The sequence below is a fragment of the Pteropus vampyrus genome, unplaced genomic scaffold, assembly GCF_000151845.1.
Source record: "Pteropus vampyrus isolate Shadow unplaced genomic scaffold, Pvam_2.0 Scaffold18, whole genome shotgun sequence".
Classification (NCBI taxonomy): Eukaryota; Metazoa; Chordata; class Mammalia; order Chiroptera; family Pteropodidae; genus Pteropus; species Pteropus vampyrus.
The window spans coordinates 5,698,167-5,710,931 of NW_011888799.1; the positions used below are offsets into that span (position 1 = coordinate 5,698,167).

A 12,765-nucleotide genomic window follows, 5' to 3' on the forward strand; every position below is an offset into this window, starting at 1 on the left:
AAGAATCCAAATGGGAGAAGAGACATACTCTTCCGCGTTGCCCAACCCTGCATCCCGAGTGACTTTCGGTTCCATGTATTAATCGTCAGGAGCGTACTGCCAGGGGCACAGGGCTTGAGGGGAGAGTTCGTTTCTGACTCAGCCTTTACCCACAGCCTCTCCCAGCTCTGAGACTACTCATGTGTGTGCACATGGGCTGGGTCAGCTTTTCCATACTCTCAAAGGAAGGGTGCCTTCTATCCTGCCAGAACGGTAAATATATGAAGGCTCGACACCTACGAAATAAATGCTTCTGTGTTAGATACCAAGGAGGATACTGAGATAACAAAACGGAAAGAAAATCCATGAATTCTCGGGGCGCTCTCACAACCAAGTCATGTCAATGACTATTACACCATAGACTGGAATAGAGGTACTTAACAGGGATTGTAGGCACGTAGAGGAGGAAATATTTAAGTCTATCTAGGGAAGGGAGGGTTTCAAAGATAAAATTTTTGGCTACAAGTAATAGACTACTCAACTACACTGGCCTAAGTAGTAAAGATATTTATTATCTCATATAACAAGTATGGAGGCAGGAAGTGCAGAGTTTATCTGGATGCCATTAAGATCTAGGCTCCTTTCAGCCTAAGTGTGGAGAGAGAAGCTTTCATTTTACGTTAAATCTCTATTGTGGATTTAATATGTATACCCTATTCTTATATTCATCATTTCTGATCCATCATTTTTGGATTTCTCCAAAGAACAAAATATATTACAGATTTTAAAAAATTTTTAATAACTCAGTTCAAACATGTTTCCTTTATTTATGCTTCCTGCATGAAACAATAACTTCCAGTTCTGTGGTAGTGACTATATACCCCAGATTGTCTCAGGCATTGGTGAGTGAGCCTTTATAACAATTATTTTAGAGTACAGAGATAATTTCTTTTCCATTCTAATAAAAATGCCAAACTAGGTCAACTTCCTAAAAGTTTTAGGAAAAAAAGCAAGATCGCAATTTTTAAAAACTGCATGTATTTATTTGATTACACAAGAGTAATACATATGTATCTTAGAAGCTATGGACAATTAAAACGTCTGTACAAGATAGAGATGTAAAAAGAGACAAATGGAGTTATGCAGTGCACAACCTATGAGACCATATGTGGCAACCTTATTCTGAACAGCAGAGCAGAAAGGTAAAAAGCAACAATATTAACATTTTGTTAAGTTTCCTTCTAGTCTTTCTCTAAGTATATTGTATTTTTAAAAGATATGATAATATATACCCGCTTTAAACTTCTTTCACTTAACAGTTAAATACAAACATTTTAAATATTTAATTAAATAATCTTGAAAACATTATTCTCAATGGCACCATATTTTATTATTTCGTTTAACAAACAAATATTTTTTTTATGTGCCAGCCACTATCCTGAACTCATTGAAAATATTAATGCATGGAATTCTGCACAGATATCTTTGTTTGCCTCTCCAACACCGCTAACCTCTTTCACCCTCTTCTGTGCCCCTGAATACTGACCCGTATAGACTGCATCAACAAGCTTCTGTGCCCTCTCACTTCTCCTGGGTTTGGCCAATGATGATTTGTGGTAGATTGGATTATCATTCCTGACTTAACTCTTCCCCTCTCTCCCTATGTTAGGATTTGCCATGTGACTTTGCTTTCTGCTAGAGTCTATGTAATATAAATATCTCTACTTTATTTAGTTCAGGCTCAGTCACATGACATGCTTTGGTCAACGGAATATTTGCAGATTTGGCATGAGCAGAGAGGACTTGCCTGTTTAATTTGGCCTCTCAGCTGGTGGTTCCCAAATAAGAAGTCTACGAAGCTGACCTGAACCCAAATAATCCAAAACCTGAAGCAGAGCAGCCCCAGTCAACCTGGGAATGAGAGAAACAAATGTTTGCAGGTGGTTGCCACTGAGACTTGGGGTGGTTTGTGTGCACCATGATTGCAGCAGTGGCAGGCTAATCATAGATGTCTCAGAAGGAGCCTGGAGAATGAGGTCACTGTATTTATGAAGGGTTACTGTGCTTTCATAAAAGGTCACAGCTTCTCCTAGGCTCCCTCTCTCTCCATGTTCCAATAACCACCCAACTACTCCCTGTGACTTCCCACTATTACTAACCCAGAGCACTGCACTATTCTTGGTGGTTTCCCTACACATTGCTTGCACGTCTGTAAAAAGTCCCTTTATTAAAAGCTTCTCAATTTAGTGTGTCACCCACTTTGAGTGTCACCTCTTTCCTGCATGGACTCTCACTTAAAAATTCTTATAACCATTCTACGATGTAGGTACTATTGTTATCCCCATTTTACTAATGAGGAAATTAAAACTTGGGGAGGTTAAATAACTTGGACAAGGTCACACAGCAAGTAAGTGGCAGAGGTGAGATTTGAATCCAGGCAAGCTGGGTTCGTGCTGCCCTCCCTGTGCTGCTATAGGTCCGTCTAATGGGCCTGCCATAGTTTATTTATCTAACTCCCTATAGTTAGACCTTTAGATGGTGCTTATATGTTTGTTATCGGGGCTTTGTTTGTTTTTTTTTATTTGTTTTTTATGTTTGTTATCAGGGGCTTTGTTTTTTCTTTGTTTTTTAATACTATGACGATCAATCTCTGTATAAATATTTGCTCATTTTCAGGGTTAAGAACATTTCTAAAAGTGAAATTTTGGGGTTAAAGAATATGAATTTCTCTGTTCCCCAACCCTTTCTTTTATATTAAAAATTGTTTCCTTTTAACAATAAAGTGATCACATCCAAGAAACAAAATTCAAGCATTACAGAAGTATGTATCAAAGGACATGAACATCCCTGTAACTCCATATTCTCAAAAACCATTGACTCGGGATCTAAGTTCTCTTTAATAACAATTAACAGTAATTATTAATTTTTTATCTGAAAATCAATAAATATGTGCTGCAGGATTACAGAAAAGTGAAAAAGAAAAAGAAAAAATCATTTATAATGCACAGGTCATGCTCTGTGTATGTGTGTGTGTAAACAAACATGAGATCATACTCTGAATATAGTCTGGTGACATGCTTTCTTCATTTAGCAATATACATTCTCATGAATTTTTTCACATCTTTAAATGTTCTTCTACAATATTAAGTGTATAGTATGTATATTTCTAAAACCACCTCTTATTACTAAAGCAATATACTATGCAACCAGTTCCGTAGAACTAGACATTTAAGTTATTTCGTCCTTTTAACTACAATAAATAAAATTTCTATGCACATAATTATGAAGGGATATTTGTACATATTTCTTATTACTAATTTAAGGTATGTAGAGATGTGGAACTGCTGCATCAAAATGAATGCACATCGATAAGGCTTTTGATTCCTATTACTACTGGCCTTCCAAAAGTCTGACTATTTATTCTCCCATCAGCAGAGGTTATTATTGTTTAATTTTTTTTCCAATGTCTTTAAGTTAAATTTAAAAAGAAAGGGAGATCTTTTTGGTTTGTATTTACCTTCATTTGCTTACTAAGGAGATAGAACTTTTAATCATTTTGCTGTCATTTATATTTCTGTGGTAAATTGTATACTTTGCTATTTTTGTATTAGTGGTATGTTTGTCTTTTTTGAAATGCTTTGTAAGAACTCTTTTAAATTGTCATGTATGCAGCAAATGTTTTTCCCACGTTGTCATTTCTATTGTACTTTTTAAAATGGATTTTCCATGTAGTCAAATTTAATGTTTTTACCCTTTAGTTATCTGCTTGTCATGTCGTATTTAGAAATGTTTTCTTCACCCAAAGATCACATAAACATTCACTGGTTCTTCTTCTGATTCTTAGGTAGCTTTATTTTTTTCACCTTAAAAGTTATAAGCTATCTAAAATATATTATGTTATTTTGGGAGAGCTAGGGTCCTAATTTTATTTGCATTCAAATAATCAATCTATTTGCCCAACATCATTTGCTACATAAATTATCTTTCCCCAATTGACCTGAACGAGTTTTATTCTATATCGAATTTCTTGTATATTTGGATTCACTTTCTGGACTTTTTATTTTGCTCCATTGATTGATCTATTCAGTGTCAACACCTTTGTCTTTTTCTTCACAAAAGTCTTGTGCAATTATTTAAAATAATAGAAGACATGACTTGAAGTTCTATGGTGGATATTTTCAAATTTCAGGGAGACCCAATTAGGAAACGAAAGACCTAACTCATAGTTTGAGCTAGTCATTCAATACCTGGAAAAATTCACAAAATTCATTTCAGCCTCAGTTTTCTCAAATGGACTAATAACGCCTTCCTTTTTCAATTTTCCAAGTTTGCCTGAGGATCATACAAGCACTGCAATAGAGAGAGCCACGTCAATACAAAGGGTTATTATTTTGTCAATATATAGCTAAAAATGGGAATGTGCCCTGTAGGGATTTTGCCATATAAAACAACCCAGCCAATCAGGAAATAATTAGAGAGAATCCACAGAGCATCCAGCTATCTTTGCTAGCACAAAGGAGTTTTTCCAGATCTGGGGACTTCAGAGCTAAAACCAAGAAAGTCCCAGACAAACCAGGATGCATTGGTCCTCCTAGCTGTCAGGCACCCCCTTCAGACTCTAAAATGCGGTAATTCCAATCATAAATCAATGTCACCATAATAAATAAATTTTTAAAAAGAAAAAAACAAAGTTATATTAAAAATTAGAGTCATCCTTTTAAAAAAATAAATAAAAAATAAAATGCTGTAATTCTAGAGTTCTATACATAAGCGAGAACAGGCCCATGTTCAAAGGGTGTTTCTAGACTAATAGTGGAAACATAGTGAATCCTTATGAAATGATGAGGAAATGCATACGTACTGAATTGTTCCCTAAGGACTGGTGGTGCAAAATGGCTCTCAAAAGAGGAAGATTGGTTTGGACCAGAGATTCTTTGTGGAGGTGTTTGAACTAGACTTAAGAACGAGAAGCATTTGACTGGGATGGGATTCCAGATGGGGGCTGGGGGGCTGAACAAGAGGTAAGAATCAGAGTGCTCTTGCAAGAAGAGAAGAGTCAGCACTTGGCCCCTAGCCTAGCACTTGGGAGATACTCAATGAACACAAATTCAGTAGAGTTCAATACACTCGGTAACACTGAGATTTTGAATTGAGATTTTGGATCGCATACTCTGAGGTTCACAAGAGTAAACAATTAGAAATGCAGAAAATCACCTAAGAGCCTCTCTCATAAAACACTAAACGAAATAATATGAAATTTATACAACCAATATGTTTCTCTTTCTTTTTTGGCTGCCAGAGTTTTAGTGCTAAATTTAGTGCCCAGGACAACCTCAAGAACTAGTTCCCATTTACTCCTTCCACTTCCTTTAATCAGGCATTGTTCTTTCATATCCTGAAATATGTTAGTTTACATTGCTTTAAAAAAAATTACTACCTGAAAAATACATTATGGAAAAATTATAAAGAAAAATGTAAAGATGAAAACTAAAATTCCTGGGAGCATTTGAGATCTTGCTGATGTCATCGGTTTAGCTCAAATAAACTCATAAAAATTAAAAAAAAAATGAAAGAATTTCTGATATTCCCTCTAAATATAGCCACTGTTAATGTTTTAGTGTTCCCTCCCACACACATACACCCAAAGACTTTCTTTCTGGATATTGTACTGAATATGTTTTCTAACTTGCTTTTTAACTTAATAATACTTCACAAAGATTTTTCCATTTCAATAAATTACTTCTACTTCAGCACTCTTTGCTGTTACATATTATTTCATTTTATACTAATTTATTTAACTAGTCTTCTAAAGAATAGAAGAATTGAAATTCTTCCAGGTCTAGTTTTGTGTCTGAATACGCAATCTGATTGTTTCCTTGAGTAAAATCCTAGAACTAAAATCACTGAGCAAAGTCTAACTATATTTTATATGATATCATTGAGAGGCTAAGAAGCAGGTTCTGGGTACAGATTGCTTGAGTTCAAATTCTGTGTTTTCCAACTCTGTGGCTATCGGTCTGTTCTTTAATCTCTCCAGCCCTTATTTGACAACTGAAATTAAGATAATAATTGTACCTGTTTCATAGATTGTTGTGAGGTGAGGATTTAAATGAGATTATGTGAAGCACTTATCACAGTGTCTGACATAGAATGAGCACTCAATAAATGTAGAATGTAACAATTGTCATTCATATAAAAGTCAAATCCTTTGAGGGAGTTCATAGGATTTAACTCAAATAAGAGTTTAAAAGTAGCAATGTGTGCTGAATGACAGTGCCAATTTATTTCCACCTGAGCAGTTTCCCCAAGGACACAAGCCTATCCTTCTGCAAGGATAGGTCCCCCTAGTGGCCAAGAGACTGAATTTTCAAGATAACTAAACTAACCCTGTTCTTTCAAGGTTAATTCACAAAAGGGAAATACAAAGCAACCTTAATTTAAAAAATAAAAATTAAATTTATAAGGACTCAAGTAATATCCCTCAAGATCATCTTTGGTCTCCGCTTTCTTAAAGTTGCCAGCTGAAAAACAGAGATTCTCTAGAGATTTAATCAGGCAGTAGTGTGGCAGAATATCAGGATTTTAAAAAGCTCTCCAGGAAATTTTGATGTTCAGCTGAGGCTGAGAACCAGTGGGCTAAAGAAGGTTGGTAGGGATGTCTTCAAACTCATTTTAACTTCTTTTCCAACCAATCCTCAATCAGACAGGCTAGGAAGAAGTTGCTTCCTCTCTCACCACTTCCTCTGTTTTAGGAGGGTTCCAAAGAGAATAAACAACACATTTGAATAATCCCCGTCACGTAACTTCTTCTGTCCAGCTAGAAATAAACTGTGAGCCACATAAATAATTTCTAGTAGGCACATTCAAAAAGAGAAAAAGAGACGGGTGAAATAATGTTAATGATAAATTTTATTTAATCCAAATACATCCCAAACGATATCAATTCAATGTGTAGTTAATATAAAACATTATTAATGAGCTATCATACATTCTTTTTTTTTTCATACTAAGTCTGAAATCTGGAGCTTATTTTACACTCACAGTACATATCAATTCTCACCAGCCACATTTTAAATGCTCAATAGCCATATGCAGCTAGTGGCTACCATGATGGACAGCACAGGGTTAGAGGTTAAAAGAAAATTAAATAATTAAATTAATAATTAGGTAGGGCTCAGTCTCCTTTAAAATGGGGCTATAATAATGCTGCTCCCTGGCATTATTACAAAGATTGATGAAAAAAATGCCTATTTCAATGCTGAGGGGTTAGTGAGCTCTCAGCAATATTTAGTTTCTTTTGTCTTAAGGTCATGTGGTAGATGAAATGACTCCTTTTTTTCCTCTAAAATGTTTTTTTTTTTTACATGTTTAACCCATGTTCCTTTTTACTAAACATAAAAAGCTCATGATTTTTTTCTGTGATATTTTGAATTTTGAGATACAATTTAAAAAATCAATATTGTGACTAAAAATAAAAGAAATAGCACAAAGATTGTGTTATCACTCTCACTCCCCCAATCTGGGAGCATGTGCCCCCCACTCAACTTTCCATTGTGATCCTGCTCTAAAATGCCTCCCTCATTTCAGGGCTGCTGTCTAGACTTCAGAAGAGCCTGGCATTCATTTAGGGGTTTTAAATGAAAAGTAACTCATTCGTCATTACAAAAATAACACATACTTCCTAAAGAAAAATCAGCAACTATAGAGAAGCATAAAGAAGAAAATCATAATCACCAGATCCCCAGCATCCATAGAATAAGCACGCTAACACCTGGGGTATATTCTCACGGCACCTGTTTCCACCCTGGCTGCTCATCAGAATCACCTGGGGGTTTTAAGACATATAATACCCAACTGCATACTCAGAGATTGTGATTTAATTGGCCTGGGTGCCACCTGGGCATTGGGGTTTTTTTTTTAATGCTCCCCAGGTGAATTCTAATGAACACTCAAGACAAGAACCAGTGTTCCAGAGCAGTGAGTCTCAGACTGCCATGTGCACACCAATCAGGTGGCGATCTTGTAAAAACTTAGATTCTGACTAAGTCTGGAGTGAGGCTCCAGACTCTACATTTCTATCAAGATGATACTGATGTGGCAGAGCCAACCGTAATTTTCATATTCCAAATCCTTAGCTATTTATAGATATCTATGTGTACTTTTTCTCTAAAAATTCCTACCATAGTCCTGTTTCATAATCTGCTTTTTTAATTCAATGATCCATCATAACCTCCTTTGCATGTTAAAAAAAATAGACTTCTGTAAGATCATTTTAATTGGCTACATGAGATTCCATTTTAAGGACATACAGTTTTAAATCACTTAGTGCAGTGTTTCTGAAGGTGGGGAGTTGCAGCTGATATATTACACCATCTGAGAAATTCAACCTCTGCCTCCATTCTGGTGAGTAAATCAGGATGGGGCTCTTCAAGCAATTCTGATAGATTATCCCTCTCTCGCTTCCCAAACCTTGAGAAACACTGATTTAACAAGTTCCTATTTGGGGGACATTAGATTCCCAACTGTTTTTCATAACAAACATAGGAAAAAAAAAAACTAAAAAAAGAAGAGATCACATCAATTTCATATGATGTTATTACTGGCTCCATTTTATAGCTAAGTGTCTCCTAGAAATCTGCATTTGTAAAAATTTTCCCATGAGATTCTACTATAGGAATCTTGTTTAGGAATCATTGAAATTCTAGTTTCAACCCTTTTGTGCTTGTGGGAAAGATAAATGTTTCCTGGATAAAGCCAAGTTCAGAGTTCTGGGCACACTCATGGCCCCGCCATATCCTTGTGCTGAAGAACAAGGCCTCAGACAGAGCCGTCTTCATGGGACAAGTGAATGCACCAAAGGTAGGAAACCACTGCAAGATCAGCCAGTGAAAAGCCCAGCCAGCAGCCTATGAAGGGCTCTGCTATAAAAAACCTACTTATCAGACAGGAGGCAATAGAGGTCCAGAACCCTTGATAAGTAGAAGCTTGGAGAGAGCGGAAGCCATGAGGCAGAGTAAAGAAGAATTTGAGGTGGGCTGGCAGCAACAGAAGTGTGAGAAGCAAAGGCAGAAGGGAACTGTGTCACTGTCATGATGCCGAGGAGTAGGCAATCTCCTGCAGAGGTAGGGACAAGTCATTGTCCTTAGCTCTGGGTCCTGGACCCTACCTGGTTTATGAGCTGTGTTTTAGTTCCAGTGAAGCCCAGCCAGGAAGCCACTCTAGGCACCTGCAGAGCCCTGATTCCCACAATTAACATGTAGACTCTTCACAACAATTGTGTGACCCACAATCCCACTGGGAGAAGGGAATTATTTGGTAAACCAAGGAAGACTGTTTATTACAAGCAAAAGAGCTGACATACACTCTGAGTCATTTGATTCATTTGTTAAATTTTGTGAACAAAAGATATAAAATCTGATTTTAATGGGAAGAAGAATGGAAACATAGAATAATTGCAAGAGGTGGAGACTGGGAGGTCTTTTGTGAGGCAAGAGAGAGGGAAAACATTGCAGAGAGGGTTGAGTTGAGAGAGAAAGGAATATACTTCATTGGTAGCTAGTCTAGGCTATTCTTGGGAACCTGGACTGACCAGTCAGAAAGAAGACCCAAAGCATGGCTGGAGTCAGAGGGAAGGGAAGCTGAGTTTCACACTGTTGTCCAGAAGGTGCTGAGGGGGTGGTGTGATGACCAGAGACTCTCAGATGGTGCAGGAAACAGGCGACTCCCCCAAGGTGCCTTTACCTCTGTTGATGACAAATCAGAAGTAGCAACCTGATTTGCTGACCTAGAGTTCAGTTTCTCCAACCAGAGCCAGAATAAAGATTCCGATCCACTTTCAGAGGACAGAACTCAGGCATCCAAAAAGTCTCCACCATTTCCCCTAAGACAAAAGATGTGGAAGCAAGAACTAGAGACTCAGAAATCAGCGTCTTCCTGTTGACCATCCAGCTGACTGGTTTGTACAAGTCCTCAGCTACCAACTAACCCCCAAATAGGACTGGGTTTTACCAGTGTCTTTCCAAAAGCTCTGATTTACTGGCATTAGTCTGAGGAGGCTTATAGAATAATATTAACAACAATAATAACACTTAATATGTATTAAGTCCTTAATATGGGCCAGATATCATATCTGAAGCCTTATACCCAATATCTCATTTCATTTTCACATCAGCCTTATGACAGAGATATTATGACTACTCCCACTTTACAGATAAGCTGATGCTTAGAAAGGCTCATTAATTTGACCAATGTCATATAGCTAATTAGAGGAGAAATGGGATTCATGTTACATCTGTCTGAATCCAGAGTCTATACTCTTGGTCATTTGAGCTATACATATATCAATTATCTCATCACTTATGACAGTTAAACGAGAGTGTAGAAGTGATCTAAGTTCAAAGCCCCATTTAAAATATGAAGACATCTTCAAAATCTCCGTTTCATAGAGTAGTAGACTCGGAAAATTAAAAGAGTCGCTCTTCCCGTAAGCGGCCTGATGTGACCTCCAAAAATGGGTTGCTATTCACTTGACCCAGAAAACCTCACAAAATCATGCAAATAAAGAGGTTCAAATCTTTGTGTTCACTTTAAGAACACTCATGAAACTACCCAGGCCATCAAGGGTACGCATATCCAAAAAGCCACCAAGTATCTGAAGGATGTCACTTTACAGAAGCAATGTGTGCCATTCCGTTGTTACAATGATAGAGCAGGTAGGTGTGCCCAGGCCAAATAATGGGTCTGGACATAGGGTCGGTGGCCTGAAGAGAGTGCCAAATCCTTGTTGCACATGCTAAAAATGCAGAGAGTGATGCCGAGCTTACGGGTTTAGATGTGGACTCTCTGGTCATTGTGCACATCCAGGTGAACAAAGCTCCCAGGATGCAGTACAAAACTTACAAAGCTCGTGGGCAGAATAACCCCTGCATGAGCTCCCCCTGCCACATTGAGATGATCTGCACTGAAAAAGAGCAGATTGTTCCTAAACCAGAAGAGGAAGTTACATAGAAGAAAAAGATATCCCAGAAGAAACTGAAGAAACAAAAACTTATAGCCTGAGAGTAAACTTAGCATCGAATAAATGCTCATAAAAGTAAAAAAAAAAAAAAAAAAAAAAAAAGATAATAAATAAATAAACAAACAAATAAATAAATATTATCCTATCAACCCGTTTCAGCCACTGATGGTGAAGCTAAGCCTTGAAGGCAGCAACTTCCATTTGCAAACACAGCCAGAACTTTCTCATTTATAACACACTAAACTCTTTCTAGAACCTTCCACCTCAGCATTTCTCCAGGCGGTAGATAAACTTTGAAAAGCCATTAGGTCTTGAATTAGGCAGCCAAATCAAAGCTGGTATGATGAAATAAATACCACCTTTCATCAGAAAAAGGGATCAGCAAGTCACTATACCAACACAGGGCTTTGCTGTTTGTCAGCAAGTGACAACCCCAGACCTAACTCTAGCAGTACAGAGAGGGCCTCACATATTTCCTCTGAGAAGCTTCTACAAAGGCAGCTAGGATGACCGCAGGACTGAGGGGCCAAGTCTGAGGACAACGGAGAAAGGAGCAGTAGAAATTCCCTTTGCTTTGTCCTAGTTTATCAGGCCTGCTGAAGAGAAACATGGTCTATTGAACTAAATTCTTGTCCAAACAATACAATTAACTTCCTCCTCCTCCTTTTCCTTTTCCTTCTCCTCCTTTTCCGGCTCCCTGAAGTTTCCAGAAAGTAAATTTCACATCTTTCATTCAATATTACCTCTGTGCCTGCTGAGACTACAGTTTACAGTGTGTGTCTACTTAAAGGCAAGCATCAACCTACAAACTGTGATTTGATTTGAAGGACGGTGGAGGGCCAATCTGTCCAAGTACTGGACACTATAATTTTTACAGTGTACTCAACAGGTAGTTCCAATATTGTTAAACTACGCAGAACCATAAGAGAGGAAGCAAGCTTTCAGACTCTTTTTCACAAAACCAGTATTATATTGATACCAAAACCTAAAAAATGTAGCAGCCAAAAGAAAACTACAGACAAATTTCACTCATGAATATCAATTTTTAAAATCAAAAGGAGTCAACCTTGATTTCGGATAATAAAAAAGATGGGTATTTCCTTAACATAATAAATGTATGTAGTCAAACCCAAAGCAGCATCATGCTTAATGAAGAAATACTGAGACATCTTAAAAGACAAAGATGCCCACATCGCCACTACCATTTCATGTTGTGCTGAATGTATAAGCCAATGCAAGTACAAAAGGGAAAGAAATAGGATGTAAAAAAATGAGTAAAAGAAAGAATATTTTCATTATTTGCAGATGTTATGATTGTATACTCTGAAGACTTAAGAGTAAGAAAGTTGCAAAATAAGTATATAAAAATGAACAGCTGTCCTGCAAATAAATGACTCAGACCTGAGAAAATAGAATTCCAAGGTGGCAGTGGGAAAGATGAGAATCAAATCCATTTCTACTACAAAATCCCTCAGAGGCTTGGAATTAATGGAACCAGTGACCTTTGGGAGTCAAAGAGGGATAAAACTAAGGGAACTGATTGAAATACTGTGCAAGAAGTAGATGGAGCCCTAAAGGCCCTCCTACTCCCTGCCCCACTGCAGCAAAAGACCAGGGGCTTGTTTTCTGGAAAAGGAAAACCAGGGATGTAGATCTCTTGACACTAGGCACACTTGAGGACACAGGTACCAGACAAAACATCTGTAAGTATTAGATGCTGAAACTTCTGCCCTCTTCTGCCTCCACTCCTGGAAGATGGCAGCCTGGCT

At 37.4% G+C, this 12,765-nt stretch overlaps 1 pseudogene; it reads left to right on the forward strand.

Moving 5' to 3' along the window:
- The first annotated feature begins 10,460 nt into the window (after window positions 1-10,460).
- Window positions 10,461-11,037, forward strand: LOC105288444 (annotated as a pseudogene).
- Window positions 11,038-12,765: the final 1,728 nt, after the last annotated feature.